Here is a 14,944-nt window from a genome sequence, read left to right on the forward strand (position 1 = left end):
CAGACTGTCCTACCTGTTCTTGTCACTTTCACCACCTTTAGTTGCGGCTTGTCTGGATCCTGGATTGTTGGGGACCCTATTTGAAAAAAAATGGGTGTATTTAGAAAATTGCAACCAGCCCGACGTTAAATCAATAGGACCCACGATTAATACTTAGGTCCAACATTAAAGTAATAATATTCCCATTTAATAAATAAACTAATTTCCCTCCTTCAAAACAGCCCCAGCAATAGATTAATAGCATATACGATTAATAAATATACCTATTTCCCGCAACCGTCACTCCCATTAAATAATTCATATTCACATTTAATAAATAGACCTCATGCTCCTCAAACTCAGCCCCACATTCAATTAATAGCCCCCAAGCCACCCCATCTTAAATTAATAGTCCCTACTATAAAACTAAATTGCCCCACCATCACTCCACAAACAAAATTGCACCCATTAGTTAGCCACCACCTACCACCCACACATTACAATGCCCCTTCATCACCATGCTGTGCCTCCTTATGATCACACTGCGCCCTCCATGCTGTTTATGCTTCCCCCTTCATCACAATGTGCCATGTTGCTTTTGCTCTCCCCTTCACCTGGCCCCCCTTGATCACCCTCTGCCATGCTGCTTTGGCCCCAATTCATCCCCTTCACCACACTCTGCCATGCTGCTTAGGCCACCCTTCACCACACTCTGCTATGCTGCTTTGGCCCCCTTCACACTCTGCCATGTTGCTTTGACCCCCTTCACACTCTGCCATGTTGCTTTGGTCCCCCTTCACACTCTGCCATGCTGCCTTGGCCCCCCTTCACACTCTGCCATGCTGCTTTGGCCACATTAACACTCTACCATGTTGCTTTGGCCCCCTTCACACTCTGCCATGTTGCTTTGGCCCCATTCACACTCTGCCATGTTGCTTTGGTCCCCCTTCACACTCTGCCATGTTGGTTTGGCCCCCCTTCACACTCTGCCATGCTGCTTTTGGCCCCATTCACACTCTGCCATGCTGCCTTTGCTCCTCCTTCACTCTCTGCCTTGCTAGATGGGACAATCTAACAATATCTTGGACAGGCAGAATCTGTTAAAATGAATGTCCTACCTCGTCTCTTGTACCTTTTCCAAACTCTCCCTCTTAAGGTACCCACCAATACCTTCAAATGTCTTCAACAACTGGCCACCAAATTTGTTTGGTTGGCAAGAAACACCATAATCCAAATGTACGTGCTGCATAAACCCATTCAGGAGGGTGGCTTTGGGTATGCCTCATTTTCTTAAATATTGTAGATAGAGTAACACACCTTACTCAATGTGTTATTTTACATTTGCTCCGTATTGTGAGAGTCTGGGTCGATATTAAAGCCGGTCTTTCCTAATCTTATTCACCCTCTACCCTCCTCTGGCTTAATCCGCAACATAGACCACCTCTAACTTCCTTACCCCCCTCCTTGACATTCTCCATACCAATGTGGTCCCAACCCACCCTCTCCTGTGACCTTATTCCTAATTCCTGGCGTATGACTCCTCTGTGGAAAACCCCTCAATTTCCAAGAGGCCTCACACCGCCTTGGTTTCCAGAATGGACGTGTCTTAATATCCCCTCCTTTTGCTTTTATCAATATCTACGAACCAGACATCTCTGATACCGTTCTTCGCTCCCACCCTGATATCCGCCAGTCTTCCTCACTAGTGTCCTTTTACTCACAATGGTCCCCATCCCGAGTCTAATCTCTAGTTTTATCATCTCCTTTTACAACACCAGCGCTCTACCAAGATCCCTCACAAACCTATAAGTAGTAAGATATAGCAGTAAGATATGAGGGAAACACTCGACCATGAGGATTGGGAGACTATCAGACTTCACATGGGCACTCTGTCTCACATTTGGTGGAACTGGCCGAATTTAATTTCCGCCTGGAGGAAAATCCACCATTTGATTGCCTCCATCACTGATAACCAAACACCCACAAAGGGGTTAAGTTCGGCGCTCTCAGGGATGGTCAATATGTAATAATAAAGATTTTTCACTGATGTAATCATTCCAGATTCTCTTTCCTATTCTCTGCTACCCCGCAATGTTCCCAATGTTTCCGCAGATACCCATTAGTTGATTTCTCATATTCTCAGTTCCACTCAATGCCAAATCGCATTATTTTGGAAGAACCCAGCACCGCCTCTTGTCATTTCCATTATTAACCAGACCTGGCAAGTTTATTGTATGGAACTTTTCTCTAGTGTCGTCCAACACACCCCTAATAAATTTCCCAGCACCCGGAGCCCGTGGACTGAGTCCATTGGAACCATTCCTGCTCTACAGGATTAATAATATCAGACAGTGACCTCTTTCTCCCCTCCTTTTGTACTTCTCCTTCTTTACTTTCGTCTCATAATGCATTAACCCCCTGCACCCTATTTTTTTCATTTTTGCATATTACATACCTGCATTGTATCCTGTTTAAATAAACTAGTCTGTTGTTAATTATTTGATGTTGAGGTGCACTTTGTTGCTCTTCGAACCTATGTTGTTATTACCCCCCCCCCATATTCCCCTTCTCTTTTTCTGTATCCCTACCCCTCTTTTCCTTAACTGCATATACACCTATGAAAAACAATAAAATTATTTTTTAAAAAAGAGACGGAGGAGTCTTTGTATGTGGAGTCTGAGAATAGATGAGTTGGATTCTACTATATATCACACTGAACCATGGCTCCCCATCCTATTAGATTTTCCACCATTAATGTGACTTCGACACAGTCCGAGCATGCTCATTATATGACCTCTGTTTTTATTTCAGCACAATTGAAGCTGATTTTATATTAAGAGACCAGGGTAGGTTGACTTACTGACCTCCACAAAGAGAAAACACGAGTGAAGCAGGGATGCACCTATCGGTCTTTTGCGGCTGAGCCATGTAGCGGTTGGCAGTACTTTCCTTTCCAGTATGGTAATTGTCCAGCCGGTTATATAGTTGGAAGTAGGTAGGTGAACGGTTTTGGATGTCAACCTGAAGGGTCATGACTTGAAACTTATTAATGTCTATTAATGTCCATAAACTAAAAGGGTCTCTTAAGGGAGATAAAGTATTTCCTTTTTATGGGCCAACAGATAGTTTTAGTAGTGATTTTAACACCATCATTAGGCCGAAAGATATGAGGACTACCCTGGGCTGTGATTTCAATTTTTTAGTTAGAATGGTAAGACAGGCAGGACTGGTGGATGTATATGTTCGTCATTCTGCAGACCACAAGGGTTTCACCTATTATAGAGCTAGGTGTAGTTCTAAGCTATATAGGTTTTTGGTTAAAGAGACTTTGGCACCTATGCTGAAGGCTATGGTGTTCTCACGTTTGTCTCTGTGTGACCTCGAAAGCCTCGGAAACCCATCAGAAGATCAGGGGCCTTTGGCGCTTGAACTCAAAACTTCTAAAGTAGGATGAGATTAGACCGTTCCTCATGTACTTCTTTCAATTGCAGGACTCCCTTTTAGAGGTGGGTGGGAGTAAGTCTGAGTAGAGGGAGATATGTAGGAAGAGAATTACACCTACTCTGCCTTGAGAGAGAAACTTGGTTTCCTGATCTCTGAGCAGGGAGATGGTGGGAAATTTCCCGGGTGACGGTCTTCAGACGAAGGAACGTCAGTATGACTGGTATGCTTCCTTGGTTCTGGAAAGGGATTATGGTCAGTACCACTCGCCTGATCCCTACCAGAGCAGCAGGAAAATGGTCATCTCTAAGCGAGAAATCAGAGATCTGTTGGATGAGTAGGTGCTCTCCATGATGAGCATCCTCGGTGTTGTCAGATCCTTTATCCTCTAAGACAAGGAGCTTAACAGAGACAAGATGGAAAGGTTTCTGATGGAGCCTCCAGGTTTGGATAGCCTTCCTGTTTCAATTGATTGCTTTCAATTGATCACTAGGCACAACCTGGACGCTATCGACCCTACCTCTTTCTCCTCCTCCATTGAAACTCTCCTATCACCCCTTCCCTCTCTCGCCTGTCCCGACCAGGCGTCCTCTCTCTATAACCTCTCCCTCACTACTGCCCTTGACGCGGTCGCCCCGGCCTCCTCTATCCGCCGACGCCGCCTTATCCCCCAACCATGGCACTCCAAACTCACCCGCTTCCTCCAAAAGTGCTCTCGCACTGCCGAACGCCTCTGGAGAAAATCTCGTTCCCTAGCTGACTTCCTTCACTTCAAATTCATCCTCTCCTCTTTCTGCTCTGCCCTCTCCCTCGCTAAACAAACCTTCTTTAAGTCCCTCATTTCTTCTCAGTCCTCCCATCCCCGCCGCCTCTTTGCAACCTTTAACTCCCTACTCTCTCCCCCCCCCCTCTGTCCCGCCCTCCCTCTCCGCTTCTGACTTCGCCACCTTTTTCTCATCCAAAATTGAGGCCATCAGACTGAACACCTCCTCCTCCCCTTCCCCCGCCACCCTCATTGCTTCACCTCCCCCCAACAACCAACTCTGGTGTTCCTTTTGCCCCACTACAGGTGATGAAGTCAGCTCCCTTATTCTCTCCTCCCCACCCTCTACCTGTCCTCTCGACCCCATCCCCTCTCACCTCCTTCGCTCTCTCTCTCCCACTGCCTGTTCTTACCTCGCTCACCTCTTCAACTTATCACTCTCCTCTGGTTTTGTCCCCTCCTCTTTTAAACACGCTCTTATCTCCCCTATCTTGAAAAACCCCAATCTCGACCCCACCTCTCTTGCTAACTATCGCCCTGTCTCACTACTCCCCTTCGCCTCCAAACTTCTCGAGCGGATTGTCTGCAGCCGCCTCGACAAACATCTCTCTGACTATTCCCTCCTTGACCCTCTACAATCCGGCTACCGTCCCCTCCACTCCACCGAAACTGCCCTGGCCAAGGTTACTAATGATCTCCTAACGGCCAAGTCCAAGGGTCACTTCTCTATACTTATTCTCCTCGACCTCTCCGCAGCCTTTGACACAGTGGACCACCCCCTCCTGCTGCAAACCCTTCTCTCTCTTGGCCTCTCTGGATCTGTCCTTGCCTGGTTCACCTCATACCTTGCTAACCGCTCCTTCTCTGTATCTACATCTGGCTCCTCCTCCTCCCCCCACCCTCTCCCTGTTGGAGTCCCGCAGGGCTCTGTTCTCGGTCCTTTACTCTTCTCGCTCTATACTTCCTCACTTGGCGCTCTCATCTCCTCCTTTGGTCTTCAGTATCACCTCTATGCTGACGACATCCAACTCTACATCTCTTCACCTGATCTTTCCCCCACCCTCCTCGCTCAGGTATCTGACTGCCTCTCCGCCATCTCCTCCTGGATGTCGGAGCGCTTTCTCAAAATCAACATTTCCAAAACTGAACTCATTGTCTTTCCTCCTCCCAACCACCCATCCCACCATGACCTCTCCATTGTCGTTAACAACACTACCATCTCCTCCGTCACCCAACTCCGCTGCTTGGGTGTCACCCTTGACTCCTCTCTCTCTTTTGCCCCCCACATTCATTCCCTTGCCCAAGCCTGTTGCTTCCAACTTCGCAACATCGCCCGCATCCGTCCCTTTCTCTCTCAGGAGGCCACCAAAACCATCATACACGCACTCATCATCTCCCGCCTGGATTACTGCAACCTCCTCCTCACCGGCCTCCCCCACTCTCGTCTCTCCCCCCTCCGCTCTATTCTCAACGCGGCCGCAAGACTCATCTACCTCTCACGCCGCTCCTCCTCTTCCTCCCCTCTCTGCCTTGCCCTTCACTGGCTCCCCTTCCCCTACAGAATTCTTTTCAAACTCCTCACCACCACTTACAAGGCGCTCTCCCACTCTACTGCCCCTTATATCTCCAACCTCCTCTCCATTCACACTCCCGCCCGCTCCCTGCGCTCGGCCAATGACCGTCGCCTCTCCTCCACTCTGATCACCTCTTCCCATTCCAGAATCCAGGACTTTTCCCGTGCAGCCCCCCTTCACTGGAATGACCTCCCTCGCTCAAACCGCCTCTCTCCCACTCTGTGCTCCTTCAAACGTGCACTCAAAACTCACCTCTTTCTCAAAGCCTACCAACCATCCACTTAACCCCTTTCTCCTCCGCTCATTCTCCCCTCTCTCCCATTGCCTCAACCGGCTCCTCTTGTGCCTGGTCTGTCAACCCTCCCTTAGGATGTAAGCTCGAATGAGCAGGGCCCTCTTCCCTCCTGTCTCCTCACCTGTTCTTCTGCTCCATGCTTATTGCAGCAGCCTGCCTGGAGTTTCTGAAGTATTGGTATTTTTGTTTATTGTTCTGTACTGTTTCACCCTGTATTGTCTACTGTTTGTACTGTGTACGGCGCTGCGGAAATCTTGTGGCGCCTAACAAATAAAGGATAATAATAATAATAATAATAATTGCTTCCTTACACTTCATATATGATTATTTCGTCATGTTTTCAATGGGAAAAGAAGATGTTTTTGTTAAACTTCTGGAAGACATGAATCAATCTGATACCGCAATTGCATTTAGAAATAATTACTTGTCCTTGGAAACTTACTACCTAGATGTTAAAATCAAAAGTCAGGTCAATACTATCATCACATCTACAGAAAGTAACACACTTCTAGGATCCCAGAGTGTTCCCAAATTTTCAGGTTAGTAAGGATAAGTAGTGACCGTAATTTAAATAATGAACAGCTGGACATTGTAGTTCAAAATTCATTCCTAGGACATACCCTGCGAAACAGCTCCAGGAGCAAAAATCCAAGATGTTAAAATACTAAGGAATAAGTTATTATTTGGTAGTAAATAAGATAAAGGACACAATTGCATCCGCTGGGCAAACAATTATACTACAGCTAGCCCAATTATACAGAAAGCCAGTGGAGGCCTGGGGTTATCACGGATAGAGACCTAGCATGCTTTAAAAATAAGACTCCCATGGTCTGTTTCAGAAGAGGGAGAGACATCAGAGATTTAGTTGCACACACGAATATAACAGCATTTAATAGCCTCAAGGAGAATTTTGATTTTACCAAGAAACCACCTGGATGTTACAAGTGTCTGAATGGCGAGATTTGCCGTTATTGAGAGACTGATTATCCAATAGGCTGACTAGGCTGCCCTCGCAAGGCTTTTGGGGCAGGAAGGTGGGCACAAAATTGTGACTGGGAGAGGTATAAACTGAAATATATTTTAAAATATCAGACAATAGTTTTCTCTAAAGTACAAAGAAAACATGAAAGAAAAATGTAGTAAGGTTTTAATGTTGACATATTCCCATGGCAAAGGCTGAAGACAGTGAGTAATCCCTGGGGCGGGCGTTTGAGGATAAGTGAGTAGGAAAGACAAGGATGGTGACAGATACAGGCGTAACAGCCCCTCCCCCTTAACGTCTCCACCCCCAGTAGCGCTCGTTCCCTTCTCCATTCCGCTACATAGTTCTGATTTCAATGAAAATAAAATGAGTGATAAAGATTGACGTGACTCTTGTTAAAGGCGAGTGGAGCGGAGTTTTGAAAAACACGGGAACATAAACATTGTTGGGGGGTGAAGGAAGCCGGATTTTAAATTAAGTTAGTTTTTGCCCACCGCATATTAGCCTGGCATGAAATAAAACCCTAGGGCGGCCTGAGCCCTTAATCAGTCCCTGCATCCAAATACGGAAATAGTCTCAAACATTTTGTCACCATACAAGTTGTACTATACATCATCCTATGTCCAGGCGGAATCTATTATGTAGGTACCAGACAGTATAAAAAACACAGAGCTAATACAACAGAGGGATCGAATGAGACCAAGGTGATATAAACGCTGAGGGGGCAGTCAGAAGAAAAAGTACAGGCATACCAGGAGTTAACTTATCTGGGTTGTGGTAGAAACCTGAGTTATCCAATCAGTAGAGCCGGAAGGGGAGGGGTTTAGTTTTCCAGAGAAGGCTTATAACATATAGGAAAAGGATGTGACTTCCTCTTGCCGGATAGACTTGTTCAAGTGAGTAGATGCTCTGCTGTCCTGGTGAGTATTGCTATAAAGAATCTGTTTTTTCACTGCATTATACCATGCCTTACTGTTTTTTGACTGTTTGATACTGTTATATGCTGTGTTTTGCTGTTTTTTGTAGCTGTTTATTCTGTGTGCTTTGTCATTCTGTGTCTGTGTTTTTCTTTCCCCTTATTTTTATTTAGTTCCTCTGGTTTTGTCCCTGTTCCCTTCTCCATTCCTTCCTTGTCCTATTTTTCCTTCTCCGGGTTCCCTTAGTGTTATTTTCCCTTCTTTCCCTCCCCCCCTTTATTCTTTTTTTTCCCCTGTGCTCCACCATGCTCCGGGCCAAGCGTGTCCGCGTCCCCCTTCGCGGCTGCCATCCGCCCTGCTCCCCTTTCTAAGCGGCGGGCCCAGCTCCGGGACTCGCCGCAGGATGTTCCTGCTACTCCCCCCCCCTCCGCGGTATCGGGTAGGCAGGGTCCCTCTGCCGCCGTAGCGGCGGCGGAAAAAGCTTCTGCGCATGCGCGGTGGCGAGCGCACGGACACGGACACGCGCTTCTGGCCGCGCATGCGCAGTCCGGTGTGGAGGTTCCGGCGGCCATCTTAGTAGCGGGCGCTCCCGGAGCGGCCGCCTTTCCTCCCACTGTCACCAACGCACTGGGGGTCTCTGTTGATCCTCCCCCCGCCGGGGACCCGGTGGTCCTTAGTGCGGAGGGGGGAGATGCTGCAGGCTCTGCAGTTTCACAGGAGGGGTCTGTTGAGGTGTCAGAACCCCCTCCTTCCCACATATCTCTGGGCTGTCAGCTATCTCCGGCTGCAGTTTTATCCCAGGCAATCACAGCTAGTTCCCTGGTCTGTTCCCCCCCTCCAGCAGCTAGTGTCCCTACCCCCCTTGCCCCCCCTCCTGTCATGTCCAGCCCTGTTCAAGTTCCCCTTTCTTCACCATACCAGTCCCAGCAGTTCCTCCTCCCTACTTTCCCTTCCCCTGCCCTCCCTGGGGCATCCTTTCCTCCTGGGATTTCTATCCCTGCATTCCCCCCCCCCCCTTTTTCCCGTTACCCTAGTCCCATTTCTTTTCCTTTTCATGTTCCTCCTACAAGTGCGGCAGTTTCTGCTACACAGTGTTTCACTACAGTTTGTACGACGGGGTCGGGCATTCCTTATGCGGGGGGTCCCATGTCTTTTCCCCCTAGGTGCAACCCTGAGGCCGCTGTAGGGCCCGCAGCGATGCCTGCCCCTCCTGGGGCTGGGTTTTACCCTCCATGGGCAATGAGATATGGGCCGGGTCAGGTGCCTTGGCAAGGGGTTAGTCCGGACAGGGGGCCACAAGGTCAAGGGTTTCAGGTTTTTCCTTTTCCATTCTCATACCCACCTTGGGGATTCTTCCCATCTTATTTTCCCCCTCCATCTGCTTATGGGCCGTATTTCTCTGGTCCCGGCTTTCCGGGAAATGTTGTCACCCCAAGTGCTTCTTCCACAGGGGCCGTCAACCTCGGGGCGGCAGGATTGGAGGGTCCTCAGGTTCCCGTTTCCTCACCGTCAGTGCTGCTAGGGCATAACGACGTGCGGCTGATGACTGGGGGGCTGGTTTCGGGGCAGGGTTCAGCATCCTCCCCGGCGGGCCCTCGGGTTGTTCCTTGCATGCCGACGCCAAGTACACGGAGTCGGCAGACCGGTGCGGTAATGGCATCTAGCCAGAGTTTTAGACATCAGAGTTTAGCACTGCCGGTGAGCGGGGGAGCCGGGGGTCCTAGGCCGGAGGGTTCTTCTTCTGTTTCCCCGTCTGCAGGTTTGCCGGGGCGTGTGAGATCGGGTCGGAGATCTGGGCGCGCTTCTTCTGCGGAAGCCGCATCATCGGCCACGGTGGGCCCATCATCTAGTGTGGAAGGAGGTGGCCGTGTGTTACAACTCTGCCTGTTATTTGTACCTAGCAGCAGTACCTTATTCCACCAGAGGTGCTGCTGTTCTGTCCTAGACTCTTCTGCATGCCTGAAGGAGTTAATCTCCTTACCTGAGACCTAATTGGAACTGCACCTGTGGCACTGCTTTAAGTACCTGCCTCAAGCTGTGCTCTGAGCAGTTCATCCTTGTTTACCTGGCTGCTGCTTGTGTTCCCGTTTGTTCCTGCTCAGTTCCCCTTCTCTGCCTTTGGATTGATCTTGCTGTGTATGACCTTGGACCGTGTACTGGACTCTGCTGTATTGCTTATGACCTCGATCTCTGCCTGTTTCCTGAATTTGTTGTTTGCCGCCAGCCCTGACCATTTTGCCTGGACTTCACCACCGCTGTATGCTATTTCACAATATCCCTGGACTCTATCTACTTTCCTGAACAGCCTTGTGCCTTCTGGACTGGGGTAAAAACTTATATACCGGTTTATGAAAACCTGCATGTTCCTGGAACCATTCATTTCTGTGTACCTTCCTGCCATACCTGTTCATTATACCTGTTTATGAAAACCTGCATGTTCCTGGAACTGAATCCTTGTTTATATATTTTGCTGGAATAAAGACATTTGTATTATCCTTCCGTGGCTGCTTGCTGAGGTTACTAGGAATCATAACATGATGAACTGCCATACTATTTAGGCCTGCTGATTGCACGCCCTCTGCTTAGTCCTGTGATTCCTAGTATTTTTGTATTTGAACTGGGACAGTAAAACCAGCCCACAAAACAGCTTTGGAGTCAGGTGAAAGTTTTGTTTTATTCTGGGACCTTTTTCTGCAATCAAGTTTTCATTTGTGTTTGCAACATGTCTGTTTCACCAGTCTTGGAATTGCCACTGCTACAAACTTTACAGATGGACATTATATTGCTACGTTCCCAGCTGGCTAAATTTTCCACTTTGCTTTTGGACCCGCTAAGGAGACTGTCAGATTCTGTCTCTCCTAATTCAGAAGCTGCTGATCTGTCTAAATCCACCTTCTCTGCTGATGAACCTGTGCAAACAGCACCTCTTAAAAATACATCTACAAATTTGCTGTTTTCTATGAACTATGGGGTAACAAATTCCCAGTACACAGGTGGTCCACGCCCCCATCTGACCGAAGAGGAACGGCGGCGTAGGATAACATACAAGTTATGTCTCTACTGTGCCAGCAATGCACATTTCTTGCAGGACTGTCCTGTCCGTAGACCACGTCAGCCTACTGAACCATCTCCTGTTATTTCCTCTCCGCATTCCAAAATTATTTATACTCCACCATTTCTGTTCTCTGGGAAGAGACCCAATCTGCCAGCTCCAGCCTCTGTCTCCTGTGCCGAGGTGCCAGCCTCTGTATCCAGCTCTGAGGTCACATCATCTGCCTCCAGCTCTGAGGTCACATCATCTGCCTCCAGCTCTGAGTCTGAAGTCACATCATCTGCCTCCAGCTCTGAGTCTGAGGTCACATCATCTGCCTCCAGCTCTGAGGTCACATCATCTGCCTCCAGCTCTGAGTCTGAAGTCACATCATCTGCCTCCAGCTCTGAGTCTGAGGTCACATCATCTGCCTCCAGCTCTGAGTCTGAGGTCACATCATCTGCCTCCAGCTCTGAGTCTGAGGTCACATCATCTGCCTCCAGCTCTGAGGTCACATCATCTGCCTCCAGCTCTGAGGTCACATCATCTGCCTCCAGCTCTGAGGTCACATCATCTGCCTCCAGCTCTGAGGTCACATCATCTGCCTCCAGCTCTGAGGTCACATCATCTGCCTCCAGCTCTGAGGTCACATCATCTGCCTCCAGCTCTGAGGTCACATCATCTGCCTCCAGCTCTGAGGTCACATCATCTGCCTCCAGCTTTGAGTCTCCTGCTGCTGTGTCCGGTCCTGAGTCTCCTGCTGCTGTGTCCGGTCCTGAGTCTCCTGCTGCTGTGTCCGGTCCTGAGTCTCCTGCTGCTGTGTCCGGTCCTGAGTCTCCTGCTGCTGTGTCCGGTCCTGAGTCTCCTGCTGCTGTGTCCGGTCCTGAGTCTCCTGCTGCTGTGTCCGGTCCTGAGTCTCCTGCTGCTGTGTCCGGTCCTGAGTCTCCTGCTGCTGTGTCCGGTCCTGAGTCCGCTGTGTCCGGTCCTGAGTCCGCTGTGTCCGGTCCTGAGTCCGCTGTGTCCGGTCCTGAGTCCGCTGTGTCCGGTCCTGAGTCCGCTGTGTCCGGTCCTGAGTCCGCTGTGTCCGGTCCTGAGTCCGCTGTGTCCGGTCCTGAGTCCGCTGCCTCTACTCCTGAGTCTTCAGCGCTGCCTCTACTCCCGAGTCTTACAGTCTGCTCCAGAGGGGGCGCTGCCCTTACAGTCTGCTCCAGAGGGGGCGCTGCCCTTACAGTCTGCTCCAGAGGGGGCGCTGCCCTTACAGTCTGCTCCAGAGGGGGCGCTGCCCTTACAGTCCGCTCCAGAGGGGGCGCTGCCCTTACAGTCCGCTCCAGAGGGGGCGCTGCCCTTACAGTCCGCTCCAGAGGGGGCGCTGCCCTTACAGTCCGCTCCAGAGGGGGCGCTGCCCTTACAGTCCGCTCCAGAGGGGGCGCTGCCCTTACAGTCCGCTCCAGAGGGGGCGCTGCCCTTACAGTCCGCTCCAGAGGGGGCGCTGACCTTACAGTCCGTTCCCGAGTTGCCTGTCCATGCGGTCCAGCCCGAGTTGCCTGTCCATGCGGTCCAGCCCGAGTTGCCTGTCCACGCGGTTCAGCCCGAGTTGCCTGTCCACGCGGTTCAGCCCGAGTTACCACTTGGTGCTGTCTGCTCTGAGGCATCTCACAGTGCTGTCTGCTCTGAGGCATCTCACAGTGCTGTCTGCTCTGAGGCTTCTCACAGTGCTGTCTGCTCTGAGGCATCTCACAGTGCTGTCTGCTCTAAGGCATCTCACAGTGCTGTCTGCTCTGAGGCATCTCACAGTGCTGTCTGCTCTGAGGCATCTCACAGTGCTGTCTGCTCTGAGGCATCTCACAGTGCTATCCAGTGGGAGTGCTATGCCCAATCCAGGCTTCCCGTCAACTGTACTCAGCTTGCCGTCCCAGTCGGGGACCCCTGCCCTGCCGTCCCAGCTATGGACTCTCCAGAGTCTGCCATTGAGTCTGAACGCTCAAAAGCTGCTTCTGAATCTTCAGACCCTCCTCCAGCCTTCTTTGATGGAGACATCAAACAGTTTGTTACAGTACTCGAACTTTCCATGAAACAGTTTCAAGAATGTCCAGATTATTTTGTTGACCAATTTAACCAAGTGGGTTCAATCATTATGTGTTTTAGAGGGGAGCCACAAACCTGGGCCTTCTTATTACTAAAATCTGATGACCCCATTATTCATAATACCATGGACTTTATTAATGCTGTTTGTCAGAAGTACACTCCATCCACAGTCGAGTCATCTGATCACGATTTTTCTGTTCCCATTCCAGCCTGTGCGTCAGCTCCTGCTCTTGTCCATAAGACCTCTATGAATGTGTCTTCCATCAGACAGTCTAGGTCACCTAGGGAGAAGGTTAGCAAGAACGGGAAAAACCTTGCTTTGCCACTTCAGTCACAACAAACACCAACCTTGGTGACTGGCTTTTTGGGCATATCACCATCCTCTAATAGAATAAAAGGTCCTATCCCGACCCTTGGCTGGGACTCAGACTCTGAAAGTGAGTTCATTGAAGACGCTAGAGACTTAGTGGACGAACTTGGCAATTCTTCTTTTTCTTTTGAGGAATTGGGTCTTCTCTGTACTCCTTTGGAGAAGAGCCCAATTGTGTCTTCAGGAAGATCCCATAAAAAGAAAAAGAAGAGGAGGAAAACCTGAAGGGAGCTTGTATGGAGCATCTGGAATCTGCTCCTTAAAGGGGGGGCTATGTTACAACTCTGCCTGTTATTTGTACCTAGCAGCAGTACCTTATTCCACCAGAGGTGCTGCTGTTCTGTCCTAGACTCTTCTGCATGCCTGAAGGAGTTAATCTCCTTACCTGAGACCTAATTGGAACTGCACCTGTGGCACTGCTTTAAGTACCTGCCTCAAGCTGTGCTCTGAGCAGTTCATCCTTGTTTACCTGGCTGCTGCTTGTGTTCCCGTTTGTTCCTGCTCAGTTCCCCTTCTCTGCCTTTGGATTGATCTTGCTGTGTATGACCTTGGACCGTGTACTGGACTCTGCTGTATTGCTTATGACCTCGATCTCTGCCTGTTTCCTGGATTTGTTGTTTGCCGCCAGCCCTGACCATTTTGTCTGGACTTCACCACCGCTGTATGCTATTTCACAATATCCCTGGACTCTATCTACTTTCCTGAACAGCCTTGTGCCTTCTGGACTGGGGTAAAAACTTATATACCGGTTTATGAAAACCTGCATGTTCCTGGAACCATTCATTTCTGTGTACCTTCCTGCCATACCTGTTCATTATACCTGTTTATGAAAACCTGCATGTTCCTGGAACTGAATCCTTGTTTATATATTTTGCTGGAATAAAGACATTTGTATTATCCTTCCGTGGCTGCTTGCTGAGGTTACTAGGAATCATAACACCGTGTAATCGGTGAGCATGCCAGCGGGGGTTCTGGTTCTAGCTCCGATTTCAGTTCTTCAGCCTCGGAGAGTAAGGTTCCGGCCAGGTCTGAGAGTGCAGACGCAAAGTTGGTGAGGCTACTGAGAAGGAAGTTGCATAGTTCCCGCCGTAGGGCGGAGGTTGGAGGCGGGGAGCCTCGGGAGGACAGTGGTACCTCGGGAGGTGATGTTGTGCGCTGTGCTAATACAGCGGTCCTGCGGGATATCAGGAGCAGTGTGCGCAGTAAGATACGCGCTGGTTGTTTTGTGGACATGTTTGCCATCACAAAGAGGGCTAAGGATGGCTTAATAGCAGCACGGTCACGCTCTGGCGTGGGAGAGGAAGCATACAGGAATTTTCAGAGTTGGTTGGAGGGCTTCCTAGTTTTTGCTGCATGTTATCTTGAAACCAGGCCAGCTGAGCACATGAACGTGATTAAGTACATTTACTTAATACAAGGAATGTTTACCCGATCCAGGGGTATTATGTGGAGGCGGTACGATGAGGCCTTTCGGAGGAAGCAGGATGGAATATCATTAATGGATTTC

General features: G+C 49.5%; 1 protein-coding gene across 1 annotated transcript in view; it reads left to right on the forward strand.

Annotated features, from left to right (window-relative positions):
* The first annotated feature begins 7,917 nt into the window (after positions 1–7,917).
* Positions 7,918–14,944, forward strand: part of LOC142153235 (E3 ubiquitin-protein ligase TRIM11-like) — a 33,436-nt gene continuing 26,409 nt past the window's right edge. The window contains exon 1 of the mRNA XM_075210626.1: positions 7,918–7,954. The gene's annotated coding sequence lies outside the window, so the exon portion shown is untranslated. The remainder of the gene's footprint in view (positions 7,955–14,944) is intronic.

Source organism: Mixophyes fleayi, chromosome 4, assembly GCF_038048845.1.
Source record: "Mixophyes fleayi isolate aMixFle1 chromosome 4, aMixFle1.hap1, whole genome shotgun sequence".
In the NCBI taxonomy this organism is placed as follows: domain Eukaryota; kingdom Metazoa; phylum Chordata; class Amphibia; order Anura; family Limnodynastidae; genus Mixophyes; species Mixophyes fleayi.